A 16,818-nucleotide genomic window follows, 5' to 3' on the forward strand; every position below is an offset into this window, starting at 1 on the left:
CATCAAGATCCTCAAGCCATGAAACATAATGTCTTGTCTCCTCGCAATTTAGTTCAGCCCCGGGACATCGGACGGTCCTGTCTACTAAGCGCCGGACATGTTTGCTTGATTGGAAGTAAGCTTTCAATATAAATTGAGATATATTAATTATTCAACTGGTTCAAATGATCTCATATCGAAGACATAAATATGGTTGAGAAACTCACATAATGGTAGAACTGGAGGCGTCTGCACCCAGATGTCTCTATTACCTTCGATATCATCTTCCGGACGAATATCAAAGGTGATAACCATATCAGACTCAAATGCATAAGCCTTGCATAGTGCTTGCCAAGTTTTGCTTTCAAAATAGGTGTATGTGTCTGCATTGTATAATTTGACGTTGAAGGTATAACCATGCTCGGTCTTCAAGTAAATTCTTTTTACCTCCATAGTTTCGTTAGGACTGAAACCTATCTTATCCAAGACAAAAATTCTTGCATGGCAGGGGATACGCTAGTAGAATAGTGAAAAATTAAAATTAAAAGTTGAAGCAAATGAAGCATAAGTCATGCTTAATTACGAAAAAAGACTTGTCGTTGTGACTTACTGTATCCACTTCGAAGTTCTCATCCAGCTTGATGCTGAAGCGTCTACCATCAACTAGAAAATTTCTGCCGCACAGGCCGCGCTGGTCTTCGCAGTATTCGCACATAATGAAATCGTGTTCGTCGTCAGACGACATTCCTATGTTCATAGGTGAAACATTAAACAGTTATTACTTCTATTAATTCAACTAATTCTGTTAATTCATCTAGTTCAACTAATTAATTGAACTAATTCAACTAAGCACTTACGAAAAATATACCTAATTAATTGAACTAATTCAACTAATTAATTCAACTAATTCAACTAAACTAGTTCTATTAATTTTCTTACTAAAAGTAAGGTAGCTAGTTCTATATAATAAAATGTTAATTAGATAATGAAATCTCATATAACTAAATTAAATATATATCTAACATATAATTTATATCTAATTCATCTAACATTTGACATTAATATCTAACATATGTTCATATATAGATGAAACATTAAACACTTACTAGTTCTATTAATTCAACTAAATAAACTAGTTCAATTAATTCAACTAAGCATTTACTAAAAATAAACTAGTTCTATTAATTTCTTACTAAAATAAAGTAGGTAGTTCTATATAGTAATATTCTGATTAGATCATCAAATCTCATATACCTAAATTTTCTTACTAAAAATAAACTTGCTCTATTAATTATCAACAAGAAGTGGTGGTCGATGAAACTGATTTTTTCATAAGTGCCATATATATAGGAGGGGTCTTTAGTTCCGGTTGAAGCCACCAACCGGTACTAAAGGCCAATTTTCGCCAGGCCAAGGGGCGGGAAACGACCCCTTTAATACTGGTTCGTGCCACGAACCGGTACTAAAGGCCCATCATTAGTACCGGTTGGAGCCACCAACCGGTACTAATGGTTGTGCGCGGCCACCGGCGGTGCACAATGTTTAGTCCCACCTCGCCGAGCAAAGGGCAGCCGCACTGGTTTATAAATCCAGCTGCGGCTGCTCCTTCGAGCTTCTCTATATAGCAGGCTTCTGGGCCTAACTAGGGCGCGCTGCCCTGTGAGTCTGATGGCCTTTGTGGGCCTGCATTATTATTAGTGTTTACTATATTATTATAATTAATGATGAATAGATAAAAAATCATAAATGAAACTTTGTTTTGCAAAGTGACGTGGCTAGCAGCCTATCACTGCCTCCCACGAAAGAGAATAAAGCCATCGGAATATAACGACTTCTAACCAACTGATGCATGCCGTTTTGTTTCTCCAAGAGCACGATGATCTCACAAGTTACATCTATTAGGCAGTTACTAAAGGCATCTTTAACACTGGCCCGCAAATTTACTACAGAATCTGTCCGCGGATCGGCGGACTAGTCCACAGACATGAATGCGGGAGGCGGTTGTTGGTGTCAAAACCAGCGGATCTCGGGTAGGGGGTCCCGAACTGTGCGTCTAGGCCGGATGGTAACAGGAGGCAAGGGACATGAAGTTTTACCCAGGTTCGGGACCTCTTGATGGGGGTAAAACTGTACGTCTTGCTTGATTAATATTGATGATATGTGTAGTACAGGAGTAGATATACGACGAGATCAGAGAGGCTAAACCGTAGAAGCTAGCCTATGGTATGATTGTTGTTGTGTATGTTCTCTTACGGACTAAAACCCTCCGGATTATATAGACACCGGATAGGGTTAGGGTTACATAGAGTCGGTTGCAATGGTAGGAGATCTCACTAGTAGAAAACAGGGCTTTGGTCCATTCCGGGTCAGCCCATTAGTCCCGGTTCTGTCCAGAACCGGGACCAATGGGGGCATTGGTCCCGGTTCGTGAGCCCAGGGGGCCGGCCGGGCCACGTGGGCCATTGGTCCCGGTTCATCTGGACCTTTTGGTCCCGGTTGGTGGGATGAACCGGGACCAATGGGCCTCGCTCCTGGCCCACAACCATTGGTCCCGGCTCATGCCTCAAACCGGGACTAAAGATTAGACCTTTAGTCCCGGTTTGAGGCATGAACCGGGACTAATGGGATTGAGACCTTTAGTCCCGCTTCGTACCACGAACCGGTACTAAAGGTCCCATTTTCAAACTCTACCCCCCTTGTGGATCGCCTTTTCAGTTTAAAAAAATAAAAGAAAATGAAGGAAATGTCAAAAAAATAAAAGAAAAGAAGTTTCCCATGTGATATGTGGTCTAGTTGTTGGGAAAATTTGCAAATGTGAATTTTGACTTTATTTGCAAAATCTCTCTGAAATTTGTAAAAATGGGCATAACTTTTGCATACTAACTCGGATGAAAAAGTTTTTTATATGAAAAATCATCTACTCGAAAAGTTACATCCGAATTTATATGAAAAAGTTTTTGAGCTGTTGGTGAGGGAGAGCATTTGTAGAAATCTTACCATCTTTCCTAAATATATGTGACCGTAGTTCAGTACGAACACTATTGGTCACACGTTTTGAGTACTAACATTTCTAAGTGCAGGAAAGAAATTTGTCTTGACAGCATCAAGATCCTCAAGCCATGAAACATAATGACTTGTCTCCTCGCAGTTTAGTTCAGCCCCGGGACAGTGGACGGTCCTGTCTACCAAGGGCCGGACATGTTTGCTTGATTGGAAGTAAGCTTTCAATATAAATTGAGATCTATTAATTATTCAACTGGTTCAAATAATGTCATATCGAAGACATAAATATGGTTGAGAAACTCACATAATGGTAGAACTGGAGGCGTCTGCACCCAGATGTGTCTATTACCTTCAATATCATCTTCCGGACGAATATCAAAGGTGATAACCATATCAGACTCAAATGCATAAGCCTTGCATAGTGCTTGCCAAGTTTTACTTTCAAAATAGGTGTATGTGTCTGCATTGTATAATTTGACGTTGAAGGTATAACCATGCTCGGTCTTCAAGTAAATTCTTTTTACCTCCATAGTTTTGTTAGGACTGAAACCTATCTTATCCAAGACAAAAATTCTTGCATGGCAGGGGATACGCTAGTAGAATAGTGAAAAATTAAAATTAAAAGTTGAAGCAAATGAAGCATAAGTCATGCTTAATTACGAAAAAAGACTTGTCGTTGTGACTTACTGTATCCACTTCGAAGTTCTCATCCAACTTGATGCTGAAGCGTCTACCACCAACTAGAAAATTTCTGCCACATAGGCCGCGCTGGTCTTCGCAGTATTCGCACATAATGAAATCGTGTTCGTCGTCAGACGACATTCATATGTTCATAGGTGAAACATTAAACACTTATTAGTTCTATTAATTCAACTAATTCTGTTAATTCATCTAGTTCAACTAATTAATTGAACTAATTCAACTAAGCATTTACGAAAAATATACCTAATTAATTGAACTAATTCAACTAACTAGTTCAACTAAAAATAAACTTGTTCTATTAATTTTCATACTAGAAATAAACTAGTTATATTAATTCAACTAGTTCAAATCTCATATATATACCTAATTAATATCTAGCTACACTAATTCAACTAGTTCAACTTGTTCTAATTCATGTAAAATATATTTGACATTAATATTTAACATCTTTTCCATATAATTCATCTAACATTAACATTCTAACATTATTATGTACGTAATATATCTAATATTAATCTAAACAACAGAAAATAGAAAATAAGTAAAAACAATGTGTGTGTGTGTGTGTGTGTGTGTGTGTGTGTCTACGAGCGGCGGGCGGCGGCGAACGGGCGGTGGCGGGCGACGACGGGGACGGGCGGCATGCGAGAGGCGGCCGCGACGGGCGCGGCGGGGGCGACGGCGGTGACGGCGACGACGGGTGGCGGGGGCGACGGCGGTGACGACGACGACGGGTGGCGGGGGCGACGGCGGTAACGGCGACGACGGGCGGCGGGGGCGGCGCGCGATGGGCGACGGGCGCAACGAAGAAGTTGGATCGAGAAGAAGTGGTGGTCGATGAAACTGATTTTTTTGTAAGTGCCATATATATAGGAGGGGTCTTTAGTACCGGTTGGAGCCACCGACCGGTACTAAAGGGCAGCCGCACTGGTTTTATAAACCCAACCGGAGCTGCTCCTTCGAGCTTCTCTATATAGCAGGTTTCTGGGCCTAACTAGGGCGCGCTGCCCTGTTAGTCTGATGGCCCTTCAGGGCCTGCATTATTATTAGTGCTTACTATATTATTATAATTAATGATGAATAGATAAAAAAAATCATAAATGAAACTTTGTTTTGCAAAGTGACGTGGCTAGCAGCCTATCATTGCCTCCCACGAAAGAGAATAAAGCCATCGGAATATAACGACTTCTAACCAACTGATGCATGCCATTTTGTTTCTCCAAGAGCACGATGATCTCACAAGTTACAGCTATTAGGCAGTTATTAAAGGCATCTTTAACACTGGCCCGCAAATTTACTCCAGAATCTGTCCGCGGATCGGTGGACTAGTCCACGGACATGAATGTGGGAGGCGGCTATCGGTGTCAAAACCGGCGGATCTCGGGTAGGGGGTCCCGAACTGTACGTCTAGGCCGGATGGTAACAGGAGGCAAAGGACACGAAGTTTTACCCAGATTCGGGCCCTCTCGATGGAGGTAAAACCGTACATCCTGCTTGATTAATATTGATGATATGTGTAGTACAAGAGTAGATATACCATGAGATCGGAGAGGCTAAACCCTAGAAGCTAGCATATGGTATGATTGTTGTTGTGTATGTTGTCCTACGGACTAAACCCTCCGGTTTATATAGACACCGGATAGGGTTAGGGTTACATAGAGTCGGCTACAATGGTAGGAGATCTCACTAGTAGAAAATAGAGCTTTGGTCCAGGCCGGGTCAGCCCATTAGTCCCGGTTCAGTCTAGAACCGGGACCAATGGGGGCATTGGTCCCGTTTCGTGAGCCCGGGGGCCGGCCGGGCCACGTGGGCCATTGGTCCCGGTTCATCTGGACCTTGTGGTCCCGGTTGGTGGGATGAACCGGGACCAATGGGCCTCGCTCCTGGCCCACAACCGTTGGTCCCGGTTCGTGCCTCAAACCGGGACTAAAGATTAGACCTTTAGTCCCGGTTTGAGGCACGAACTAATGGGGTTGAGACCTTTAGTCCCGCTTCATGCCACGAACCGGTACTAAAGGTCCCATTTTCAAACTCTACCCCCCCCTGTGGATCGCCTTTTCAATTTTTGAAAATATAAAAGAAAATGATGGAAATGTCAAAAAAATAAAAGAAAATAAGTTTCCCATGTGATATGTGGTCTAGTTGTTGGGAAAATTTGCAAATGTGAATTTTGACTTTATTTGCAAAATCTCTCTGAAATTTGTAAAAATGGGCATGACTTTTGCATACTAACTCGGATGAAAAAGTTTTTTGTATGAAAAATCATCTACTCAAAAAGTTACATCCGAATTTATATGAAAAAGTTTTTGAGCTGTTGGTGAGGGAGAGCATTTGTAGAAATCTTACCATCTTTCCCAAATATATGTGACCGTAGTTCAGTATGAACACTATTGGTCGCACGTTTTGAGTACTAACATTTCTAAGTGCAGGAAAGAAATTTGTCTTGACAGCATCAAGATCCTCAAGCCATGAAACATAATGACTTTATTTGCAAAATCTCTCTGAAATTTGTAAAAATGGGCATAACTTTTGCATACTAACTCGGATGAAAAAGTTTTTTATATGAAAAATCATCTACTCGAAAAGTTACATCCGAATTTATATGAAAAAGTTTTTGAGCTGTTGGTGAGGGAGAGCATTTGTAGAAATCTTACCATCTTTCCTAGATATATGTGACCGTAGTTCAGTACGAACACTATTGGTCACACGTTTTGAGTACTAACATTTCTAAGTGCAGGAAAGAAATTTGTCTTGATAGCATCAAGATCCTCAAGCCATGAAACATAATGACTTGTCTCCTCGCAGTTTAGTTCAGCCCCGGGACAGTGGACGGTCCTGTCTACCAAGCGCCGGACATGTTTGCTTGATTGCAAGTAAGCTTTCAATATAAATTGAGATCTATTAATTATTCAACTGGTTCAAATAATGTCATATCGAAGACATAAATATGGTTGAGAAACTCACATAATGGTAGAACTGGAGCCGTCTGCACCCAGATGTCTCTATTACCTTCAATATCATCTTCCGGACGAATATCAAAGGTGATAACCATATCAGACTCAAATGCATAAGCCTTGCATACTGCTTGCCAAGTTTTGCTTTCAAAATAGGTGTATCTGTCTGCATTGTATAATTTGACGTTGAAGGTATAACCATGCTCGGTCTTCAAGTAAATTCTTTTTACCTCCATAGTTTCGTTAGGACTGAAACCTATCTTATCCAAGACAAAAATTCTTGCATGGTAGGGGATACGCTAGTAGAATAGTGAAAAATTAAAATTAAAAGTTGAAGCAAATGAAGCATAAGTCATGCTTAATTACGAAAAAGACTTGTCGTTGTGACTTACTGTATCCATTTCGAAGTTCTCATCCAGCTTGATGCTGAAGCGTCTACCATCAACTAGAAAATTTCTGCCGCACAGGCCGCGCTGGTCTTCGCAGTATTCGCACATAATGAAACCGTGTTCGTCATCAGACGACATTCCTATGTTCATAGGTGAAACATTAAACACTTATTAGTTCTATTAATTCAACTAATTCTGTTAATTCATCTAGTTCCACTAATTAATTAAACTAATTTAACTAAGCATTTACGAAAAATATACCTAATTAATTGAACTAATTCAACTAACTAGTTCAACTAAAAATAAACTTGTTCTATTAAGTTTCGTACTAGAAATAAACTAGTTATATTAATTCAACTAGTTCAAATCTTATATATATACCTAATTAATATCTAGCTATACTAATTCAACTAGTTCAACTTGTTCTAATTCATGTAAAATATATTTGACATTAATATTTAACATCTTTTCCATATAATTCATCTAACATTAACATTCTAACATTATTATGTACGTAATTTATATAATATTAATCTAAACAACAGAAAATAGAAAATAAGTAAAAACAATGTGTGTGTGTGTGTCTACGAGCGGGGGGCGGCGGCGTATGGGCGGCGGCGGGCGACGACGGGGACGGGCGGCAGGCGAGAGGCGGCGGCGACGGGCGCGGCGGGGGCGACGGCGACGACGGGTGGCGGGGACGACGGCAGTGACGACGACGACGGGTGGCGGGGGCGATGGCGGTGACGGCGACGACGGGCGGCGGGGTCGACGCGTGATGGGCGACGGGCGCAGCGAAGAAGTTGGATCAAGAAGAAGTGGTGGTCGATGAAACTGATTTTTTCGTAAGTGCCATATATATAGGAGGGGTCTTTAGTACCGGTTGGAGCCACCGGCCGGTACTAAGGGGCAGCCGCACTGGTTTTATAAGCCCAGCAGGAGCTGCTCCTTCGAGCTTCTCTATATAGGAGGCTTCTCGGCCTAACTAGGGCGCGCTGCCCTGTGAGTCTGATGGCCCTTCAGGGCCTGCATTATTATTAGTGTTTACTATATTATTATAATTAATGATGAATAGATAAAAAAAATCATAAATGAAACTTTGTTTTGCAAAGTGATGTGGCTAGCAGCCTATCACTGCCTCCCACGAAAGAGAATAAAGCCATCGGAATATAACGACTTCTAACCAACTGATGCATGCCATTTTGTTTCTCCAAGAGCACGATGATCTCACAAGTTACAGCTATTAGGCAGTGATTAAAGGCATCTTTAACACTGGCCCGCAAATTTACTACAGAATCTGTCCGCGGATCGGCGGACTAGTCCACGGACATGAATGCGGGAGGCGGCTGTCGGTGTCAAAACCGGTGGATCTCGGGTAGGGGGTCCCGAACTGTGCGTCTAGGCCGGATGGTAACAGGAGGCAAGGGACACGAAGTTTTACCCAGGTTCGGGCCCTCTCGATGGAGGTAAAACCGTACGTCCTACTTGATTAATATTGATGATATGTGTAGTACAAGAGTAGATATACCATGAGATCGGAGAGGCTAAACCCTAGAAGCTAGCCTATGGTATGATTGTTGTTGTGTATGTTGTCCTACGGACTAAAACCCTCCAGTTTATATAGACACTGGATAGGGTTAGGGTTACATAGAGTCGGCTACAATGGTAGGAGATCTCACTAGTAGAAAACAGAGCTTTGGTCCAGGCCGGGTCAGCCCATTAGTCCCGGTTCAGTCCAGAACCGGGACCAATGGGGGCATTGGTCCCGTTTCGTGAGCCCAGGGGGCCGGCCGGGCCACGTGGGCCATTGGTCCCGGTTCATCTGGACCTTGTGGTCCCGGTTGGTGGGATGAACCGGGACCAATGGGCCTCGCTCCTGGCCCACAACCGTTGGTCCCGGTTCGTGCCTCAAACCGGGACTAAAGATTAGACCTTTAGTCTCGGTTTGAGGCACGAACTAATGGGGTTGAGACCTTTAGTACCGCTTCATGCCACGAACCGGTACTGAAGGTCCCATTTTCAAACTCTACCCCCTCCCCCCCTGTGGATCGCCTTTTCAATTTTTAAAAAAATAAAAGAAAATGATGGAAATGTCAAAAAATAAAAGAAAATAAGTTTCCCATGTGATATGTGGTCTAGTTGTTGGGAAAATTTGCAAATGTGAATTTTGACTTTATTTGCAAAATCTCTCTAAAATTTGTAAAAATGGGCATGACTTTTGCATACTAACTCGGATGAAAAAGTTTTTTATATGAAAAATCATCTACTCGAAAAGTTACATCCACATTTATATGAAAAAGTTTTTGAGCTGTTGGTGAGGGAGAGCATTTGTAGAAATCTTACCATCTTTCCTAAATATATGTGACCGTAGTTCAGTATGAACACTATTGGTCGCATGTTTTGTGTACTAACATTTCTAAGTGCAGGAAAGAAATTTGTCTTGACAGCATCAAGATCCTCAAGCCATGAAACATAATGACTTTATTTGCAAAATCTCTCTGAAATTTGTAAAAATGGGCATAACTTTTGCATACTAACTGGGATGAAAAAGTTTTTTATATGAAAAATCATCTACTCGAAAAGTTACATCCGAATTTAACAAGGGGAACCCCGTTAAACATTTTAAAAATCCTCAAAAACCTAATAGTAAAAAGTTACGGGGCTTTTAAGATCGAGAGTGAAAAAAATCGAAAAAAATTCAAACTGTGGTCAAACTAATTATTCAAGAAATATTAGTGTTACTAAATAATTATTGTTTTTTAAAACAATAGTTTCAAAATAAAACTATGAGATGTGTCACTTCATGCTCAAGCAAAATTCCTGAAGGTTAATAGGATTAACATCTTAGTATTGTCAGGAAAACAATAAGTGCAGATTTGGAGCGAGGGAGAATAGAACCCGGAAGTTAAGCGTGCTTAGGCTGGGGGAGTGAGAGGATGGGTGACTGTTCGGGAAGTTAGATGATTTGGAATGGTGAGGGGTGATTAGACGATAAATTGAGAAGTGATGAGGGGTGGTGATTACAGACTAGAGGTTAAAATAATTCAAAATTTTGAAAATAAAAAAAATTCAAAAACATTTCAAAAAAAATCATAAATTTCCTTTAGTCCCGGTTGGTGTTACCAACCGGGACTAAAGGTGGAGCTCCATGTGGCCGCGCCCTTTAGTCCCGGTTCTGGATTGAACCGGGACTAAAGGGAGAGGCATTAGTACCGACCCTTTAGTCCCAGTTCCAGAACCGGGACTAAAGGCCCTTATGAACCGGGACTGAAGGCCCTTTTTCGCATATCCATATCGCCAAGCTTGCCTTTCATGCCAAGGAAAGTCCCTCCCGGACACGGGACGAAGTCTTCAATCTTGTATCTTCATAGTCCAGGAGTCCGGCTGAAGGTATAGTCCGGCCATCCGGACACCCCCTAATCCAGGACTCCCTCAGTAGCCCCTGAACCTGGCTTCAATGACGACGAGTCCGGCACGCAGATTGTCTTTGGCATTGCAAGGCGGGTTCCTCCTCCAAGTACTTCATAGAAGATTTTGAACACAAAGATAGTGTCCGGCTCTGTAAAATAAGTTTCCACATATTGCCGTAGAGAGAATAATATTTACACAAATCTAATCTGCTGACGTATTCCGTAATGTGACAAACCACGGCCAAGCCTTTATCCGAGTCGTTTCATTATCCCACCTCAGCGCGTCATGCGAGGCGGTTTCCTTGGCACGTCTTGTTAAAGCAGAGATCGTGTCCCCTTATTCCGGGATTCTCATCAATACGGGCGTGGGTAACCCAACCGCGCCATTAATTACGGTGCTTGGAGATAAGCGAGTTTTACCAGGCTGGTGGGGACATGTAGTTGCGTCCACCCATATAAGGGGATAGGGATCCACCTTTTCACCTACGCCTTCTTCCTCCCGCGCCCTCGAGCACTCGCGCACTCGAGCTCCAGCGCCCAAGTCCGCACTCCCCACCTCAACCTTCTCCAGCCATGTCCGGAGCGGGAGGCAAGTGGATGGTCTCATCCGTCACGGAGGGACACATCAAAAAGCTGAGGAAGGCCGGATACCTGTCTAACGACATCGCGTACCGGCTTCCCGAAAAGGGTCAGCTCATCCTCACCCCTAGGCCCCATGAGAGGGTGGTGTTCCTCCCCCATTTCCTTCGTGGACTGGGCTTCCCTCTTCACCCATTTGTCTGGGGGCTCATGTTCTACTATGGCCTAGATTTCCACGATCTGGCCCCGAACTTTGTCCTCAACATCTCGGCGTTTATCGTCGTGTGCGAGGCTTTCCTCCGCATCCGCCCCCATTTCGGCCTATGGCTCAAGACTTTCAATGTCAAGCCGAAGGTGGTGCGCGGCAACCAGGCGGAGTGCGGAGGCGCCATGGTGGGCAAGATGGCCAAAGTCCTATGGCTCGAGGGCTCCTTTGTGGAGACCTTGAAGGGGTGGCAATCGGGGTGGTTTTACATCACCGAGCCGCGCGATGCCGAATGGGTCGCACCCCCTGTGTTTCGATCTGGACCCACTATGCGGCTCACCTCCTGGAAGGAGACGAGCCTGTCGTGGGGTAAGAAAGGAGAGCTGACCGGACTCCAAACATGCATCCAAACCCTGGTGTGGACAAGAAGCTCAAACTTGTCAACGTAGTCCAGGTTATGCTCATCCGCCTAATCCTCCCGTGTCAACAAAGGGCTTTCAACCTGTGGGAGTTCGACCCGGCGCGACACCAAACTCTGAGCAGGCTCTTCAACATGATGTACGTAGATGCCTGGAAGGTGCTTTTCAAGGGCGCCGAGGCCCCCGCATCCGCTACCGAGGATCGCAGATTCAATACGCAGCGTCACGCTCATGCAGTAAGCTGTTTTTTCCTTTTACAGGGTATCCGTTTTTCATAGTTTGACTCCATGCGGGATCTAAGCTCCCTTACCTTTGACGGGATTGGCAGGTGACGTCCGGACAGATCAACTGTCCGGCTCCTTTGCCCGAAGGCCCAGCGGATGCTCGCTTGGCGAAGCTGCTGGTTCTGGCACCCTATGTGGTGTCGGAGAAGAAGGCCGCGAAAAAGGCCACGGGGACTCGAAAGAGTGCCCGACGCCTGGAGGTGTCGGATCCATCATCCGACGGTTCCGAGGCGCATTCCTCCCGTGAAGACGAGGAGGAAGAAGAAGAGACCTCTCCCCCTCCAGCGGGAGGAGAGAAGAAAAGGAAGGCCGCCCTCTCTGGGGAGGCCGGAGGGTCCAAGAAGGGGAAAACCCTTCCTCCGGACTACTCCACCGACGCCGACGTCGGCGGAGAGGAGTGGCTGCCCAGGGCCAAGCCCCTGGCAAAATCGTAAGTATCCGGATACCAGAGTAATTCATAGTATTCGTTTATTGCACAACTTTTCCTTACGTCGAATATGTTTATGCAGCCCACCCAAAGACCGGCTCGACGCGTCGTCGAGCGGCTCACTAGACTCGTCGGATGTGAACTCGCTTCCGACGGCTTCCTCCCCCCGCCCTACGGACGACACCGAAGTGTTGTCCCAACAGGTTCCAAGCCGGGAGGAGGTGGTCCTGGAGGCGCCGCAAGGCGACCTCCCGGACTCCAGTAGTAAAGGGGGTGAAACCCCCCCAGGGCTCCAAGTCTGGCTCTAGGCCGGACACCGCTCCGGAACCTTCAAAGGTTCCAGAGTCCGGCGGGGGATCTCCTTCCAAGAGGAGCAAGCCCATCGTGCCGGTGACCCCCGTCCAACCGGAGGCGCCGGACAATCTGTTGGAGGCGCTTCAAGGCGCCTCCATCGACGAGGAGCACCGCACCATTATGAGTGTGGTGGTCCAGAGGGTTCAGTCCGCCAAGAGCAGACTGACTGAAGCTTGTACTAGCCTTCTAACAGGCTTTGAGGTAAGTAAAGAATGTGTAAATAATATTACCACATAGACAGTAACCCCTGATGCTCTGTTTGGCGTTCGAGAAGAAAAGCCGAATAGAGGATCAAATAAAATTCGCAGGAGTCTAACAAAAATGAGTCAATATGCGTATGCAGGCTTCTCTGCTTGCGTCCGCCGCACTGACTGCGGAAGTGGACACGCTAAAGCAGAACCTCGAGCAGTCCGAGCAAGAGCTGGGGCGTGCCAAGAAGCAACTCGAGGACAATGAAGGTAAGAAATACCTTGTTTTTAAATATATATAAAAATGTGCAATTGCAAAAAATAACAGGATTACCGTGGCTATTGTAGGGGCCACGTCTGAGGTGGCGACCCTTAAGCAAGCGCTGGTCGAGGCCGAGAAGAGGGCGGCCACGAAGCGCACCGAGCGGGAGAAGTATGAGGCCGAAGTTGGCAAGGTACGGCAAGAGCTCCAGGCTCTCATGGAAAAACATGAGAGTTTGGAGCTTGATTCAAAGACGCGAGCGTCCGAGCTCGCAGTGGCTATTGAAAATGCCTAGTGTGCCAAGCCCGAATTCCAGAAGACCCTCCAGGAGTTGCATGTGGTGAAGAAGATAGCGGCGGGTAAGGCATTCTTTATGCAAAGCAAACACATAAACGTGAGTTACTTGTTACTTACCCGAATCTGGAGCTCTCCAGGAGTGTTCGCAGATCTTTCTCGGAGTGTGTCCGATGCCGCCGCATTCTATCGAGCCGAGGAGGGCAGCTCGACAGAGAAGGTGTTCTGGTTTCAGTATGCTGAGGCCGGACACCCCGTGCCCCTGAGCGACCAGCAGAAGCAACTGGTCGAGCTTCACAAGGCGGCCGAACAGGCCATGAAGGGCCTCACGGCGGATGTCACAAGTAGAGTGGTAGGAGTTGAGCAGTCTCGCCTGCTCTGCCACGTGCGCGTCCGGCGCAATGGTCATGCCAGCGGCGAGTTGCTCCTCCGCCTGCCGGTGCTCGTCGAGGAGCTGGAGGAAGTAGGTTTGGTCGGCCTACGCATCGTGGAACTTGGCCTCTCGCAGCATGTTCATATAGTGGGCACAGGCCTCGCCGATGATGGTGCTGCCGGCATGCACTAGCGTGGAGGGTGGCATCGGCTCATCTTCAACATCGTCCTCCGTTGGGACTTCATCGACCTCTGTCTGTCTGCCGTCCTGGCAGTCGGCAGCAATTGCAGCCATCTTCTTCTCGTCAGACAAGAGGCTGTCCCAAAGGGCTTTGGAGCATGAGGAGGCTGTAGTGGGCATTGTGCAGAGAGGAGAAAGAGACTGGAGGAGAACGACTGCGACTATGGCTAGGGAAGAAGTTTATATAGCGGCCGGATGGCAATGGTGGGCGGCAGACAGATGGACGGGTGGCGTCAGAGTAGGTTCCTCGGCAACCGAGTATCATAAATGTAGGGCCACGGACCGCTGTGGTGTCGAGCAGTCGCGTGCACTAGGAAGCGGCAGAGGCAGCGATTTCTCGGCATGGCGCACCACTTTACTGTCAGCAACAGTGAGAGGTCGCATCCGCTCTGGCCGGGTATGAATTCGGCACTGATGGTCTGGAGCGGCGATGACTGTTTCGCACGGGCGAGGAAGGGGGTAGGAGGGTTATTTGGTGGGCTAGGGCAGTCAGAAGCGGACGTGGCAGCGGTCCGAACGCCCGCAAACCCTCCTTGTTTATCTATTGTTTACGAGAAAAATGCGTCCGGACCGCCGAGCGGACCGATATAGGCCGCGTGGTCCGAATCGTGTGCGGACGGTTTGAGAGTTCATAATGGAGATGCCCTAAGAGTGAAAAAAAGATAGCTCAGCGATGCACAATTAGGTGCTAAAAGAGTGGCAGTTCCCAACAGAATCAATTCTGTATCCCTAGAAATTTAGGTAATTTTATCATTGCGAATGCGATAGAATTGCAGTATATCTGCAAATCTTGGGGAAGAACGGAACTCAGACATCCCAGTTTCTTTCGATCGAGTTGCAGCTGTGCCGCGTGATGTCTTGTTTCCACCACGCCACACGAGGGGGCACAAGAGGACTGTTCCCGCCACCGTTCACCATGCTCTAGTAGTTGGCGAGATGGATGTCGAGGCCGAGCTGGGCGGGGACGACGGGGTCTTGCTAGGAGAGCTCGCTCTACGCACAGGCGCGCGGTGCGGGAGCAGTTCCTCGGTCTTCTCTTCGTTCCACATATTCCATGACTAAAACAAGAAAGAACACCATATCATTACTAATTTTATCTCTCAAACAAAAAATTACTTCAAACTTTGATCTATTTTTAGAAATGAAACTTGATAGAAATCTTGTGCGTACTCACATATACAGTGAGGCTAGGGAATCCCATGGTTTGACTATTGCAGTTTCTCCTTATATCAGTTACAACCTCCAGTAGTAACACGCCAAAGCTATAGACATCGGACTTGGTAGAGAAGAAACCTTCCATTGCATACTCAGGAGCCATGTAGCCACTGCATGATCACACTAAAATTGTTTCAATTTATCTAACAAGAATTGAACTTACTAATATGAGTTTTCGCAATTAATACTTACTATGTTCCAACTACGCGTTGGGTGTTTGCATCTTGCTGGTTATCACTAATGATCCTCGCCATACCAAAATCTGCTATCTTGGGTTTCATATATGCATCTAGCAAAATATTTTCAGCTTTTAGATCCCTATGAATTATGGTGAACCTTGAGTCTTCATGAAGATATAGAAGCCCCCTTGCAACCCCTTTGATTATATTGAACCGTGTTGCCCAATCCAACAACAATTTTCTTGAGTCATCTACAAAGAAACAAATATAAGAAAATTGTAACTTTTGGGTTATCTTAGGAAATTATGGCTTGTTATTAGAATATGTACCAAAAAGGGTATCATCTAAGCTCTTGTTAGGAAGATACTCGTATATCAAGAGCTTTTCATCTCCTTCAACACAACACCCAAGAAGTCGAACCAAGTTTCTATGTTGCAATTTTGCAATTAGAACTACTTTGTTCTTGAATTCTGTTGTTCCTTGTTGAGAATCTCTACTTAGCCTTTTGATTGCGACTTCTTGAGCACCTAATAGTCCCTAGGTGAACATAGAGTAGAGTTTTACATGTGAATAAGCCAGTCTCCCAATTTAGAAAGAAGAACACGCACTACATATTGAACAAGCTACCTTGTAAACTTTGCCAAATCCTCCATGTCCAATCTTACATGCTTCAGAGAAACTGTGGGTCGCAAGAACAATTTCTTCTAATCTTACGAATCTAAAATGTTGATCATGAGGAGGGCCTTCTCCGCCATGTTCTTCGGAGGTACTTAGACCATCCAATCTTACTCCCTCCGTCCGGAAATACTTGTCGGAGAAATGGATGTATCTAGACACATTTTAGTTCTAGATACATTCATTTTTACACATTTCTTCGACAAGTATTTCCGGACGGAGGGAGTATATTCTTGTGCTTTATCCAATTTTTGTTCTTGCCTGCTTCCACAATGTAGTAGTCATTTCCCTTCCAATAAGCATACACTACAAGAAATATGTCAACTTGCGGCCATCACTATTGGTCACTGAAAGGTCATTGTTTTTTATTTGCGACCTTTTTTTTTGACCAAAAACAGATAGTCAAAAGTTGGCGGTCGTAAACTGAAATTAATGACCTTCTTCGGGATAAGGTCGTAAACGTTTACGACCAAAACAAAAGGTCGTTGAACCAATGACCTTATGTTTTGTCACTCGCTGTCTGCCCAGGCCACGTCGGATCCGACGTGGCAAGCTGACATGGCAAAATTGCGACCAAATGAAAAGGTCATTCATAAGAATCAGCCCGGTCCAATTGGAGGTTTTACATGGGCCGAGCCCACTAATTCAACAAATTTATGTCTTTTTCATGGTCAACTAAATGGGCCA

At 45.1% G+C, this 16,818-nt stretch overlaps 1 pseudogene; it reads right to left on the reverse strand.

Annotated features, from left to right (window-relative positions):
* Positions 1-14,743: 14,743 nt before the first annotated feature.
* The window catches only part of LOC123101546 (putative G-type lectin S-receptor-like serine/threonine-protein kinase At1g61610), a 34,730-nt pseudogene continuing 32,655 nt past the window's right edge, over positions 14,744-16,818 (reverse strand).

This window comes from Triticum aestivum, chromosome 5A, assembly GCF_018294505.1.
Source record: "Triticum aestivum cultivar Chinese Spring chromosome 5A, IWGSC CS RefSeq v2.1, whole genome shotgun sequence".
Classification (NCBI taxonomy): domain Eukaryota; kingdom Viridiplantae; phylum Streptophyta; class Magnoliopsida; order Poales; family Poaceae; genus Triticum; species Triticum aestivum.